The sequence below is a fragment of the Moschus berezovskii genome, chromosome 21 (assembly GCF_049115385.1).
Source record: "Moschus berezovskii isolate FMDL1 chromosome 21, NW_MosBer_1.0, whole genome shotgun sequence".
Lineage (NCBI taxonomy): Eukaryota > Metazoa > Chordata > Mammalia > Artiodactyla > Moschidae > Moschus > Moschus berezovskii.
The window spans coordinates 11,018,943-11,033,885 of record NC_142480.1 but is presented as its reverse complement, the minus strand read 5'-3'; the positions used below and the strand labels follow the sequence as shown (position 1 = coordinate 11,033,885).

The 14,943-nt window shown below is 43.9% G+C and overlaps 1 long non-coding RNA gene across 2 annotated transcripts in view; it reads left to right on the top strand.

The window, feature by feature from the left end:
* Window positions 1-3,362, top strand: part of LOC129550620 (uncharacterized) — an 81,870-nt gene extending 78,508 nt beyond the window's left edge. For both annotated transcript variants that reach the window (XR_016035743.1, XR_008684856.2), the window contains one exon: window positions 2,729-3,362. This is a non-coding gene — a long non-coding RNA (uncharacterized LOC129550620). The remainder of the gene's footprint in view (window positions 1-2,728) is intronic.
* Window positions 3,363-14,943: the final 11,581 nt, after the last annotated feature.

Sequence of the window (14,943 nt, the reverse complement as noted above, 5' to 3'; positions counted from 1 at the left end):
GCCCCTGCGTGTGTGCCACAAAGATGAGGTCCGGTGAGGACGCATGAGAGGACAGCCATCTACAAGCCAGAACTCTCACCAGAATCCAGCCATGCTGGCACCCTAATCTTGGACTTCCAGCCTCAGAGCTGTGAGAGAATACATTTCTATTGCTTAAGCCACGTAGGTTATGGTATTTTGTTATGCAGCCCAAGTTGCCATGACATCATCACCTGCCTGTCAGTCTTCCCCCCAACCACATTTCCAGACACCTGGCAGCCAGAACAGGCTCCTCAGAGTGTCAAGCACTTCTGTTTCTTGGTTCCCCTTGAGTTTCAAGGGGATGGAGTCCAAATTCTTCAGGTGGCAGAGAAGTCCTGCCATACCCTGGTTCCTGCCAACCTGATTCAGCAATCCAGTCCTAAGCAGTCTACATCAGTCCCGCATGGTCTCCTCCAATTCGCCCCTACCTCTCACTGCCAACCACTGTTCTTCCAGCCTTCCCCCCTTCATCACCTCCTCCGTCCACCTTATCTGAGTGGGAGAAGGGTTGGTGAGAATGGGGACACTGTGGTTGAGGGAGCCAGTGAGTGGAAGAGAGCTATGGGGTGGGGAGAGCAGTGGATGCAGGAGATTCTAGAAAATATACACATCCTTATTATCCTGGATCCTTCATCAGCTTGTCCAAGGCAGAGGCTACTTGAACCATAGCAAAAGACCAATAAATCACTTACCCATGTAGAACCTCACTGGCCCCAAGAGAAGCAAGCTGACTTACCTTCAGGGGAGCCCGCTGTTATCTACTGATGTTGCTCTTTGCTTCTGTCCGTGACTTATTTATACTGCCACTGGCGTAGTGAAATGGATAAACCTGAATTAATACTAACTTGGCCAAATAACTGTGTTCAAATACTGTGCAGACAAAACAAGAATGAATCATTTCAGTTCCAGTGAAGCAGTGAACAAATCAATGGATTGTGGTATTGTTGGAGCTACCATTTATTCAATTACTCATGCGTTATTTCAACAAACACTTACTTAGCTTCTACTAAGATCCATGCTCTGGGCTAGGAACGGGGGCGGGAGGGAGTGGGAGCATGATGCTTGAGGCCTGATTTTCACCCTTGAGGAGAACCCCCAGCTTCAAGGATATCTTGGTTTTGAGGAAGAAACAAACATGTGAAAGGACCGTGGGCCACATTTTGGCTAGATCATGAAAAGCACCACTGCAGTTAAGGGGCTGTGTATGGAAAGACAGGGCACAGTCGATAACCTAGGACAACTCAGAGAGACTGAGTAACTGTTCCTGTAAGTCTTAAAAAATAGGCAAGAGTCAACATATTGTCAAGGAAGCCTGAAGAGGGAATTCTGGATGCTGGGATTGGGTGGGGTTCCCTGGGAGAGTAGGTGGTCAAGGCTTTACCTGCAAGGTTTTCCCAAGTCTAGGCAAAATTCATTTCTGACATGGTGGAGTGCAGTGAGTGCCAAATGTTCTCTTCGATAGCAACTAAAGAAGTGGACAAAATCGACAAAAAAAAGCAACTATTTCAACACTACAGAAATTCACCAAAGCCCCACAACAAAGATGAAGGGTGATGAAAATAAGGGTTCATTAATGAAAGTACTGAACTCTGGAAGGACAGAGTGAGTCTCTGATATGCTTCTCTGGGGTTCTGCTGGTGGGCAGTCTATCCAGAGTGCAACTGCTGCTGCAGGAGCAGACTCACCTGACTTGGAACATTGTCAGTTAAAGTGATAATATTGGTGACAAACAAAGCATGTGTAAGCATGGTTTGGGGGCAGTGGTTCTGTAAAACTGCAGCTGTATTTGGATCAACCAATGGATTAACTAGTGGATTAACATGGGATTAGATATAAAATGATCAGTAGATTTTATACTATGTTTGTTTTATATCTAATTAAGACTGTAAAACTGTAAGGGAATTTTTAAGAAAAGACATCTGTGAAAGTTTAAGCAGCCCCCAGTGAAAAGAGTTGGATACGACTGAGTGACTGAACTGAACTGAAGCAGCCCCAATGAACGTAACTTTATTTTCTTGTTTCCATAGTCTCAAAATAATTGACAATTAAGAATGAATTTCACTTTAAAACATATTTTTCAATTTCAGCAGGATATTTCATATTCAAATAATAGATGTTTCATGCTAAAAAAGTTTGTACCTTGCAGTGAATATTTTGTTTCACTGATTTAGACATAAATAAAATCACATTGTGTGTCTTTTGCCTTGAAAAAACAAAAAAACAAAAACATGGGATTAAACAAGGAGCTCCAAGAGGTGTGACAGCTGTCGGGGGCTTGACGGGCTCTCTGCATGTCCCAGGTTGAAAGGTGCTTCTGCACATGGGCACCAGAGGCTGGACTAGACCCAAGCTACCCACACCTTCCTGGCCCTCGGGGAAGTAAGAGAGAAAGAGGGAAAGTAAATTGTGGTGGCACTTGAGGTTTGAATGGGCTCATCGGCCTGCACACAGATCCATCATCAGAAGGTAGGACTTTTACTGGCCTGAGGTGTTTGAAAGCAATTTCTTTCAAAATATGGCTGAACAATAAGCAATACAGCTCTGTGACGACCTGGAGGGGTGAGATGGGGTGTGGGAGGGAGGTTCGAGAGGGAGGGGATATATGTATACATACAGCCGATTCACTTTGTTGTACAGCAGAAATGTATATAATGTTGTAAAGCAATTATTGTCGTTTAGTCGCTAAGTCATATTCGACTCTTTGCAGCCCCATGGATTGCAGCACACCAGGCTTCCTTGTCCTTCACCGTTTCCCAGAGTATGTCAAGCTCATATCCATTGAGTTGATGATGTCATCCAACCGACCATCTCATTCCCTGTTGCCCCCTTCTCCTCCTGCCTTCAATCTTTCCCAGCATCGGGGTCTTTTCCAGTGAGTCAGCTCTTTGCATCACATGGTCAAAGGACTGGAGTTTCAGCTGCAGCATCAGTCCTTCCAATGATTATTCAGGACTGATTTCCTTTAGGACTGACGGGTTGGATCTCCTTGCTGTCCAAGGGACTCGGGAGTCTTCTCAGCACCACACTTCAAAAGCATCAGTTCTTCAGTGCTCAGCCTTCTTTATGGTCCAACTCCTCCATCTACACATGACTACTGGAAGAACCATGGTTTTGACTATACAGACCTTTGTTGTCAAAGTAGTCTCCACTTTTAATATGCTGTCTAGGTTGGTCACAGCTTTTCTTCCAAGGAGCAAGTGTCTTTTAATCTCATAGCTGCAGTCATTGTACCCAGTGATACTGGAGTCCAAGAAAATAAAATCTGCCACTGTTTCCATTTTTTCCATGTCTATTTGCCATGCAGTGTGGGACTGGATGCCATTATCTTAGTTTTTTGAATGTTGAGTTTTAAGTCAGCTTTTTCACTTTCCTCTTTCACCTTCATTAAGAGGTTCTTTAGTTCCTCCTCGCTTTCTTCCATTAGGGTGTTATTATCTGCATATCTGAGATTATTGATCCCAGAAATTTTGATTCCAGCTTGTAATTGATCCAGCCTGGCACTTTGCATGATGTACTCTGCATGTAAGTTAAATAGGCAAGGTGACAATATACAGCTTTGATGTACTCCTTTCTCAATTTTGAACCAGTCTGTTATTCCACGTCCAGTTCTAAATGTTGTTTCTTGACCTGCATACAAGTTTCTCAGGAGGCAGGTAAGGTGGTCTGGTATTCCCATCTCTTTAAGAATTTTCCACCGTTTGTTGTGATCCACACAGTCAAATGCTTTAATACAGTCAGTGAAGCAGAAGAAGATACTTTTCTGGAATTCCCTTGCTTTCTCTGTGAGCCAAGAATGTTGGCAACTTGATCTCTGGTTCGTCTGCCTTTTCTAAATCCAGTTTGTACATCTGGAAGTTCTCAGTTCATGTACTGTTGAAGCTTAGCTTGAAGGATTTTGAGCATTGCCTTGCTAGCGTGTGAAATGAACCCATGCCAAGATGACAGAGTAGAAGGACACATACTCATCTTCTCCTGTGAGAGCACCAAATTTGCAGTTAGCTGCTGAACAACCCTCGACAGGAGGATGTTGGAACCCACCAAAACATGATACCTGACATCCAAGGACCAAGAAGTAACAATGAGATGGTAGGAGGGGCTCAGTCGTGTTAAAATCAAACCCCATACTTGCCAGAGACTCTTGGAGGACACAAACAAAACCTTGTGCACACCAGGCCCCAGGGGAGAGGAGCAGTGACCCCTACAAGAAACTGAGCCAGACCTGCCTGTCAGTGTTTGGAGGTCTCCTGTGGAGGCATGAGTCAGCAGTGGCCTGCTGTGGAGACAGAGGCGCTGGCAGCAGCAGCTCTGGGAGGCATGGCATGTTGGCATTAGTCTTCTTGGAGGAGATTGCTATTATCCCTACCATAGAGCCACCGGGCAGGTGACCCATAAACTGAAGAACAATTATACCAAAGAAGGGGTCAACTTATACCAAAGTAGGTGTCCAACATGCTACTGTGGAAGGGCATAGAAATAGCTCCAGAAAGAATGAAGAGGCTGAGCCAAATCGGAAATGACACCCAGTTGTGGATGTGTCTGGTGGTGAAAGTAAAGTCTGATGATGTAAAGAACAATATTGCATAGGAACCTGGAATGTTCATAGATCCATGAATCGAGGTAAATTGGATGTGCTCAATCAGGAGGTGGCAAGAGTGAACATTGGCATTTTAGGAATCAATGACCTCAAATGGATGGGAATGGGTGAATTTAATTCAGATGACCATTTTATCTACTGCTGTGGGCAAGAATCCCTTAGAAGAAATGGAGTAACCCTCGTAGTCAACAAAAGAGTCTGAAATGCGGTACTTGAGTACAATCTCAGTAATCAAATTAATTATGCCAAAGAACTACCTCTAAGAGTGGTAGTTAGTGCAGCCACTAATGCCGAAGAAGCTGAAGTTGAAAGGTTCTGTGAAGACCTCCAAGACCTGGTAGAACTAACACCAAAAGAAGACGTCCTTTTCATCATAGGGGACTGGATGCAAAAGTGGGAAGTCGAGAGACACCTGGAGTAACAGGTAAGTTTAGCTTTGTAATACAGAATAAAGCAGAGCAAAGGCTAACAGAGTTTTGCCAAGAGAACATACTGGTCTAAGCAAACACCTTCCTCCAACAACGCAAGAGACAACTCTACACATGGACATCACTAAATGGTCAATACTGAAATCGCACTGATTATATTCTTTGCAGCCAAAGATGGAGAAATTATACAGTCAGCAAAAACAAGACTGGAAGCTGACTGTGGATCAGATCATAAGCTTGTTTTTTCAAAATTCAGAGCTAAATTGAAGTAAGTAGGGAAAACCACTGAAGAGAAGTAGGCCATTGAAATGAAGTGAAGTGAAGTGAAAGTTGCTAAGTTGTGTCTGACTCTTTGTGACCCCATGGACTGTACAGTCCATAGAAGTCTCCAGGCCAGAATACTGGAGTGGGTAGCCTTTCCCTTCTCCAGAGGATCTTCCCAACCCAAGGATCGAACCCAGGTCTCCCTCATTGCAGACAGATTCTTTACCAGCTGAGCCACAGGGAAGCCTAAGAATACTGGAGTGGCTAGCATATCCCTTCTCTAGCGGATCTTCCAGACCCAGCAATTGAACTGGGGTGTCCTGCATTGCAGGTGGATTCTTTACCAACTGAACTATCAAGGAAGCCCCATAAGGCCACTGAGGTATGACCTAAATCAAATCCCTTATGATTATACAGTAGAAGTGACAAATAGATTCAAGGGATTAGATTTGATAGACAGAGTGCCTGAAGAACTATGGATGGAGGTTCATAACATCGTACAAGAGGCAGTGACCAAAACCATCCCAAAGAAAAAACCAATTATATTCCAATAATAAATAGGGATAAAAAGCATTACAGACACAAGGTGACCTCCAAGAAGCAGGTTTAAAAATAAAGAAAGATCGAGAAGAAACACCACTGGTCAGTAATTGCAGGGGACCACACTTCACAGGTCAGTCCAGGCAAGTTTCTAAATAAAAACCCTCAAGAGGGGAAGAGTCAGAGTCCAGAGTTACTACCATATGTTATCTAAACTATCCAGTATTCAACAACAACAACAAAAAAATGTGATAAATGCAAAGAAATAAGAAAGTGTGACCCACATTCAGGAAAAAAATAAATCAATAGGAATGGTTTCTGAGTGTCCAAAGATGTCAGATTTAGCTGCCAAAACTGCACAGCAGCTATAGCAAATATGACTAAAGAAATAAAGGAAAACATGTCTAAAGAATGAAAGAAAAATGAAGATAGTGATATAATATGTAGGGAAACTCAATAAAAAGATAGAAATTATTTTTAATAGAAATTCTGGATTTGAAAATAGGCACAACAACTGAAATAAAAATTCACTAAAGGACTCAACAGTAGATTTGAGATGGTGGGAGGAAGAATGTGTGAATTTGAAGCTAGAGCAATAGAAATGATCCAACATGAACAGAGAAAGGAAAATTTAAAAACTGAAAAATAAATGAACAGACCTCTCATTGACCGGTGATACAAGGTCAAGCATTCTAACATAAGTGTAATGGGAATCCCAGAGGGAGAGAGAAAAGAGTAGAAAAAATATTTGAAGAAATACTAATGGAAATCTCCTCAAAGTTGGTAGGAAAATATTTATCTAAAACCCAAGAAGACCAAAGAGATCCACACCTAGACACTGTAATTAAATTGTTGAAAGGCAAAGGGAAAATGATGAAAGCAGCAAGAGGAAAAATAACTTATCTCATGCAAAGGAATAACAGAACAATTAATGGTTGACTTCTAGTTAGGAACAATGGTGGGGGAAATAAAGTTGGATGACGTAGTTAAAGTGCTGAAGGAAAGAAAAACCTGTCAACAAAGAATTCTGTCCAGCAAAGCTTCCCTTTGAAAATGAAGGTGAAATAACATTTATAGATAAATAAATATTCAGAGAATAGTTGCTAGAGAAACATCTTTACGATAAATACTAGAGCAAGCCCTTCAGATTGGAAGGAAATGATACCAGATGGTGACTTCAATCTACAGGAAGAAATAAACAATGGTAAAAAAAATTGCTCTCTTGTAGCTCAGTTGGTAAAATATCTGCCTGCAATGCAGGAGACCTGGGTTCAATTCCTGGGTCGGGAAGATTCCCTGGAGAAAGAAATGGCAACCCACTCCAGTATTCTTGCCTGGAGAATCCCAAGGACAGAGGAGCCTGGTAAGTTCCCAGTCCATGGGATTGCAAGAGTCGGACCCAACTTAGCGACTAAACCACCGCCACCACCAAAAATAGTAAATATGAAGGTAAATATAAAATACTCTAAATATATATTCTCATTATTCTTTTCTCTAAATTGCATAAGATTGTATAAAGCAATAAATAGAACAATGTGTTGTTGCATTTATAACATATATGCACACAATAAGATACCCTTGAGGAGGGCATGGCAACCTACTCCAGTATTCTTGCCTGGAGAATCCCATGGACAGAGGAGCCTGGCGGGCTATAGTCCATAGATTTGCAAAGAGTCAGACACAGCTTGAGCGACTTTGCGTGCATGCACATACTACAGTATATATAAATAAACAATATATATATATATGTATACAATAATACCACAGCCTGGAGGAGGAAACACCTGCTCACGCCAGTATTCTCACCTGGAGAATCCCATGGACAGAGGAGCCTGGTGGGCTACAGTGCACGGGGTCGTGAAGAATCGGACATGACTGAGCACGTGATGGAATGGCAGGAAGGAGGGGGAGGAAATGAAGCTAAATTGGGCTCAAGGTTTTATATTTTACTGAAATTAAGTTAATACTACTTTGAAGCAGATTATGATAAATTAAGATTATTTTGCAATCCCTAGAGCCAACAAAAAGAAAAAAATTCCAAGAGAAATTAAAGCGATTCACTAAAAATTTTTACTTACCCCCAAAGAAGGCAATAAATAAGGAACAGAAAAGCAAAATGGGTATGAGGTTGGCAAAATGTGAGATATAATTCAGATATATCAATAAATACATTATACACAAATGCATTAAACTTTGCATTTAATTGAAACAGACTGTCAGGCTGAATAAAAACCCAAGACCCACCTATATGCTATCTACAATGGATACAGCTTAGATTCAAAGACACAAATAGGCTTAAATGATGGGAAATGCTGTTAAGGATAGTATATAGTCTTCTCAAGAAAATAGGTCTAACAATAAATTGAGAAAAGACGTATGTTGTCTAAGTGGGCTTCCCAGGTGGTTCAGTGCTAAAGAATCCTCCTGTCAGTCCCTGGGTCGGGAAGATCCCTTGGAGAAGGAAATGGCAACCCACTCCAGTATTGTTGCTTTAGAAATCCCTTGGACAGAGGAGCCTGGCGGGCTACAATATATGGAGTCACAAAAGAGTCGGACACGACTTAGTGATCAAACAACAACATGTCGTCTCACTATGAAACATTTATAACAGAAAGAACTCTGAAAAAGATAAACCATAACTATTTGGAAAATAAAACTCTTCTGCATAATTCATAGTTCAAAGAAGATACCATGGGGAAAGTAAAAATATTTTAAACTAAATGAAACAAAAATATCATAATTTATGGAATGATGCTAAAGCAGCTGAGAGAGGGAAATTTATAACTTTAAATACCTATATCAGAAAAGAAAGTGCCAAGATAATTAAAAAGGGAGTGTGCTCAGTTGCTAAGTCATGTCTGACTCTTTGTCCAGTATTCCAGGCCAGAATACTGGAGTGAGTAACCTTTCCCTTCTCCAGGGCATCTTCCCAACCCAGGGATTGAACCCAGGTCTGCTGCATTGCAGGCAGATTCTTTACCAGCTGAGCCACAAGGGAACCCCAAGAATACTGGAGTGGGTAGCCGATCCTTCACCAGGGGATCTTCCCAACCTAGGAATTGAACCAGAGTCTTCTGCATTGCAGGAGGATTCTTTACCAACTGAGTTATGAGTGAAGCCCATTCATATGGAAAGGTAAAACAAACAAAAAATCCCCCTATATCCTTACCTCTCAGCATATATCAAATTCAACTCAAACAGACCACAGTTTTATGTTTCTGTTAAAATCATAACATTTCTGTAAGAAAACAGAGGAAATTATTTTTGTGACCTTGATTTAAGCAAAGTTTTCTTAGATCTAACACCAAAAGCATGAATCAGACAAGAATAAAAAAAATTAATAAATTAGATTTCATTAAAATTTTGGTGTTTTGGACATAATGAAAATGAAACATCTAGGCACAGACTTGGGGAAAATTTTTGCAAAATGTAGATCTACTTAGGGACTTCCGTCCTAAATATGCATATAACTCTTATAACTCAATATATACTATTGAGACTGTGTGTAAAATAGACAGTTAATGAGAACCTACTTTATAGCACAGGGAACTCTACTCAGGGCTCTGCAGTGACCTAAGTGGGAAGAAACTCCAAAAAAGAGGGGACATATGCAAACATATAGCTGACTCACTTTGCTGTGCAGTAGAAAGTAACAGCATTGTACAGCAACTATACCCCAATGAAAATTAATAACAAATAATAATAAAGAATTATTATTAATATTTATAGATATTAATTAAATTAAAAAATAATTTAAAAATAAATTAAATTATAAATATTTATATTTATATTTATTATTAATAAGAATTAATATTAATAAAGAGAATCTAATTTAAAAATGGGCAAAAGACTCTATAGACATTTTACCCAAGAAGACATGTGAGTAGCTAATAAGAACATGAAATGTGTTCAGCATCATTAGTCATTAAGGAAATGCAAAAGAGGCCACACTCAAGATTACGTACCATATCATTAATGTAATAAATCCAGGAAAGGTAAAGCTTTAGGAAGAGCGGATTAGTGGTGACCTGGAGCTGAGAATGGAACAGCAGGACCTTATGATCCTTGTCTCCCCACCCCCCTCGCCCTACGTCCTCTGCCTGCTTGGTGTCTGTGGAAAACCTGTGTGGCAGAATGAGTTTAATCAAAGAAACGAGAAAAGCAGAAACAAAGGAAAACAGCCAGAGGAGGACCAAATAATACTAACGTACTCATTAAGCACAGCCAAGGACCTTTAGTTCCTTCTCAAGGACTAAAGATAATATTCTGAGCCATATCCTGTGAGCTGTCCTACAGATACTAAAACTCCAGGTGGAGAAGTTAACTACACGATGACCAGGCTGTAGCCATGACATAAGCTGCCTCAAAGAAATGGGAACAAACAGCTCCTGAAAATGATGATTAACTGTACCTAAAACACCCAAGATGACGCTGGTCAGTCCACTGATGACCGATTTCAAGATGACTGTCAGAGATGACTGTGCTGTTTCTGCTGTAGTTCCCCCCACCCCCGGTTACCAAAAGGTGGGGAGTCAGCCTTTGGACAGATGTCTGCCACCCTCCACACTCCACCCCCCACCTCCCAGTTGCTGGCATCTGAAATAAAGCAAACTTTCCTTTCCACCAACTTGGCCTGTTTATTGGCTTTTGAGCAGCAAGCAGCTGGACCCACCGCACACACTCCTTTGGGAACAAGAACACACACTAGAACAGGCTAAAATGGACTTGAGGACATTTTTGGTAATTGAAAACAAGCTCTGTAACTGGATAGAGATGCTGCTGCAGAATGTTACGAATGAACAAAAAAAAATCATTGAATTAGACATGTACAATGAATGAATTTTTCATATGCAAATTATGGGCTCAGTAAAGCTATTGTTGCAAAAAGAAAGATGAGCAGTGGCCATAGGCTACGTAGGAAATATGATGAGCTGGGGTTCCAAGGACCTGAAGGTGAGTACCAGAGTCCTGACTGGCATCTGTGGGGCCCCTTGAGCGAGTTACTCATCTTTCTGAGCCTTAGCTCCCTCCTTTGCAGTGGAGAAATAGTATTTATTTTTCAGCTTGTTCTGAGAGGTTGTCCCTGCAGCAGGAAATGGCAACCCACCCCAGTATTTCTTGCCTGGCGAATCCCATGGACAGAGGAGCCTGGCGGGCTACAGTTCATGGGATTGCAAAAGAGTCGGACACGACCAAGTAACTGAGCATGCTGAGAGCTTGATGATTTAATGTATGTACCTAGTAGGTACCCAATACATGATACTCTCCTGGCTGACATCTGACATTCCACAGGGTCCAGAATCCCCCGGGAGCCAGCCGCTCTTCCCACTGCCCGGAACCCTGTCTCCACTCCTCCTCCTTCTCAGGCTAACTGAGCTCCTCCCCACTCTTCAGGACTCAGTTCAGATCTCTCCTTGAGAAAGCCTTTCCTGACAGCCACCTGGGTGGGGCTGGGCTCTGTGAGCTCCTGCAATGCCCCATGCTCACGTCTCATGACCGTGTCTCCCTAAATACTTGGGTTCATTTCCCCCCAGTGAAATCTTGGAATCATCTGCATGTAATTCATGATCCTCTCCTCTGTGCTGGCACACAGCAGGTGGACAAGTACTCAGTAAATGAACCAATGAGCACATTGGATTCCTCTGAGGGACCCTGTCTATACAGAGAAGCCCCCACTCCCTCCCAAGTGCCATGCCTCTGCCCGTACGTGGTGAGTACCTTGGGGGCACTTCTTTTTTGATTGGAGAGAAGGGGTTGAGCTCGAGGAAGGAAGGGCTGCAGTATCCAGCCCTCCCTCTGCCCAGACCCCTGTGAACATTGAATAGCAACAGTGGCTGCCTCTATGCCGAGTGGCACTGAGTATCACACCTGATCTTCAGTGTGTCATTCAACCTTCACAACAGTCTCACCAAGGCAGGTAGTATTCTCACTGTTCCTGTTTTAGAGCTTTGGACCCAGGCTCAGAGAGGTTCAGTAACTCTCCCACAGTCACACAGCTCATGGGGGACAGAGCTGGGATTCACACCGGTGTCTGCCTGACACCCGAGCCACGCGCCTAACTCAGAGTCCCCCGGCCAGTCATCTCCTCTTTATGGTAATAGATCCTGGACTGTTATGTGTAGAAAACTCTTGGAGATAAGGGCTTTTAAAAATTATTTAACTACTTCCTCTCATCTTCAGTAATGATAATATTTTTTTGAAGATTTTTTTTTTGATGTGGACCATTTTTTAAAAGTCTTTACTGAGTTTGTAACAATATTGCTTCTGTTTTATGTTTTGGTTCTTTGGCTTGAGGCATGTCCCGACCAGGGATGGAACCTGTACCTTCAGCAATGGATGGTGAAGTCTTAACCACTGGACGACCAGGGAAGTCCCTGCAATGACATTGTTATAGAGAACAGCAACATCAGCCTCCTTTCTTAAGTAACTTTTGTTCATTGGTACAGATAGATTTTAATTTTTGGCTTCAACCGATATAAATAAGCTCTAGGCATGCGTGCTAAGTGGCTTTAGTCGTGTCCAACTCTGTGTGATCCTATGGACTGTAGCCCACCAGGCTCCTCTGTCCATGGGATTCTCCAGGCAAGACTACTGGAGTGGGTTGCCATGCCCTCCTCCAGGGGATGTTCCTGACCCAGGGATGGAACCCACATCTCCTATATCTCCTGCATTGCCTGCAGATTCTTTCCTGTTAGTGCCACCTTGGAAGCCCAAATAAGTTCCGTAGCATTTCATTTTAAACCTGGGCCTCTGAACACACTTTCTGTGAATCTGCTGAGCTGGGGGAGGTGGAGGGTGTATTAGTCCCAGAGATCAGCCCCACATTGCAGAATGCGAAGGGTCCCCTGGGTTGTGGATGGTCCTGAGCTGGAGTGGGCTGGATGATGCTGGGCAGACAGTGAGGGATATTGTGGAGGACAACATTCTGCACAAACAGGTGTCTTTTCTTCTCAACTCCCAGCTGGGAAAGGAGCTAGAAAGAAACATCATTGTTGTTTTAAAATGTTCCTGGTATAACAGTCAGAACAATGACAATAATGGGTAGACTTCACGGGGCGCCAACAGTTTGCAAGGTATTGTCCTGAGGACTTTCCGTGTTGACTCATATGACCGCCCAGTGATGCAGGAGCCCTGGGTGTCCGACCGTGACTGGGAGCTGGAACTGAGGATCTTTTGAAATCCTCTTTCCCGACCTTCGTCATCCCTGTGCCGTGCTATCTGTCCAGCACAGGGGTAGGGGTGGGTGGGGACACGGGTGCCACAGCCCCAGGCCCCGCTCCTGCTTGCCCTGGCATATGGGTGGCGGTCATTCCCCAGGGGGCAGAGATGCCACTTGGGGTGAATGCACTGCCCTCTGGGGGCTTTCTCAGTGCTTGCACCCAGGAGGGTGTTTTTACTCACACCACTAGCTCCAGTTTCTTGTCCTGAAATCTCGCGAAGGGCTGTATTGAGCCGTCACTTACAGTATCTCTCCCTCCCCCTCCCAGGATTGTAAGCCCCATGAGGCAGGATTAGTCCCTTGTTGTAGCCCCTGTCTCAGCGCTCTGTCCGGCCCATAGCATGTGCCCAGTTCACCTCAATGGCTGCAGGTAGACTCACTGGGCAGGGGACTGGGCAGGTGAAGAAGTAACACCCACCTAGAATAGCCAGATGTTCCGATGTTTTGAGCTGTCAAGTTTTTATGATGTCTTTTAAAACACTCAGCACAGACATGCTGCTGCTGCTGCTAAGTCGCTTCAGTCATGTCTGACTCTGTGCGACCCCATGGACAGCCGCCTACCAGGTTCCCCCGTCCCTGGGATTCTCAAGGCAAGAACACTGGAGTGGGTTGCCATTGCCTTCTCCAATGCATGAAAGTGAGAAGTGAAAGTGAAGTCACTCAGTCGTGTCCGACTCTCAGCGACCCCATGGACTGCAGCCTACCAGGCTCCCCTGTCCATGGGATTTTCCAGGCAAGAGTACTGGAGTGGGGTGCCATTGCCTTCTCCGCAGCCCAGACATGAGGGTGGTGACAACTGCTTTTTTGTACATCCTGCTGCTGCTGCTGCTAAATCGCTTCAGTCGTGTCCGACTCTGTGCAACCCCATAGACGGCAGCTGAACAGGCTCCACCGTCCCTGGGATTCTCCAGGCAAGAACACAGGAGTGGGTTGCCATTTCCTTCTCCAACGTGTGAAAGTGAAAAGTGAAAATGAAGTCGCTCAGTTGTGTCCAACTAGTAGCGACCCCATGGACTGCAGCCCACCAGGCTCCTCTGTCCATGCGATTTTCCAGGCAAGAGTACTGGAGTGGCTTGCCATTGCCTTCTCTGTTGTACATCCTAGGAATAGTGAATTAACAACTGAGGAATCCTGTTGGTAATAGACACTTCAAGGGGACCTAGAGATGGGGGGCAGGGACCAGACCGCAGGTATTTCTTAATGTGGGGCTACTGGGATCCCCTGCTGGACTGAATGAGGGGCTGGAGAAGAAAGAGTGATCAGGGAGGATCCCAGGGCTTTTAGCTCGAGTGCTGAAAGGAAGGAGTGGTCATTGAATATGATCGGAAGCTTGGACTTCCCTGGTGGTCCAGTGGTTAAGAATCTGCCTACTAACACAGAGGACAAGGGTTTGATCCCTGGTCTGGGAAGATTTTGCATGCTATGGGGCAGCTGAGCCCGTGTGCATAACTACTGAAGCAACTTGCTTTCTAGAGCCCGTGCTCCACAGCAAGAGAAGCCACCACAGCGAGAAGCCTGCTCCCCGCAACTAGAGTGGCCACGGAGAGAAGCCTGAGCACGAGCGACCCTGCACAGTCAAAGAAGAAAGGAAGTCAATAAATGAACATGCTGTGGTTTAACGCTTCCCTGGTGGCTCAGCGTAAAGTATCTGCCTGCAATGCAGGAGACCCGGGTTCGATCACTTAGTCAGGAAGATCCCCTGGAGAAGGGAATGGCAACCCGCTCCAGCATTCTTGCCTGGAGGAGTCCATGGACAGAGGAGCCTGGTGGGCTACAGCCCATGGGGTCGCAAGGAGTTGGCTGAGCAACTAACACCTCATGGTTTAATAACCTTTCATAAACAAATTTAACTAATTTTAGTAATGTACAGGTTGCTA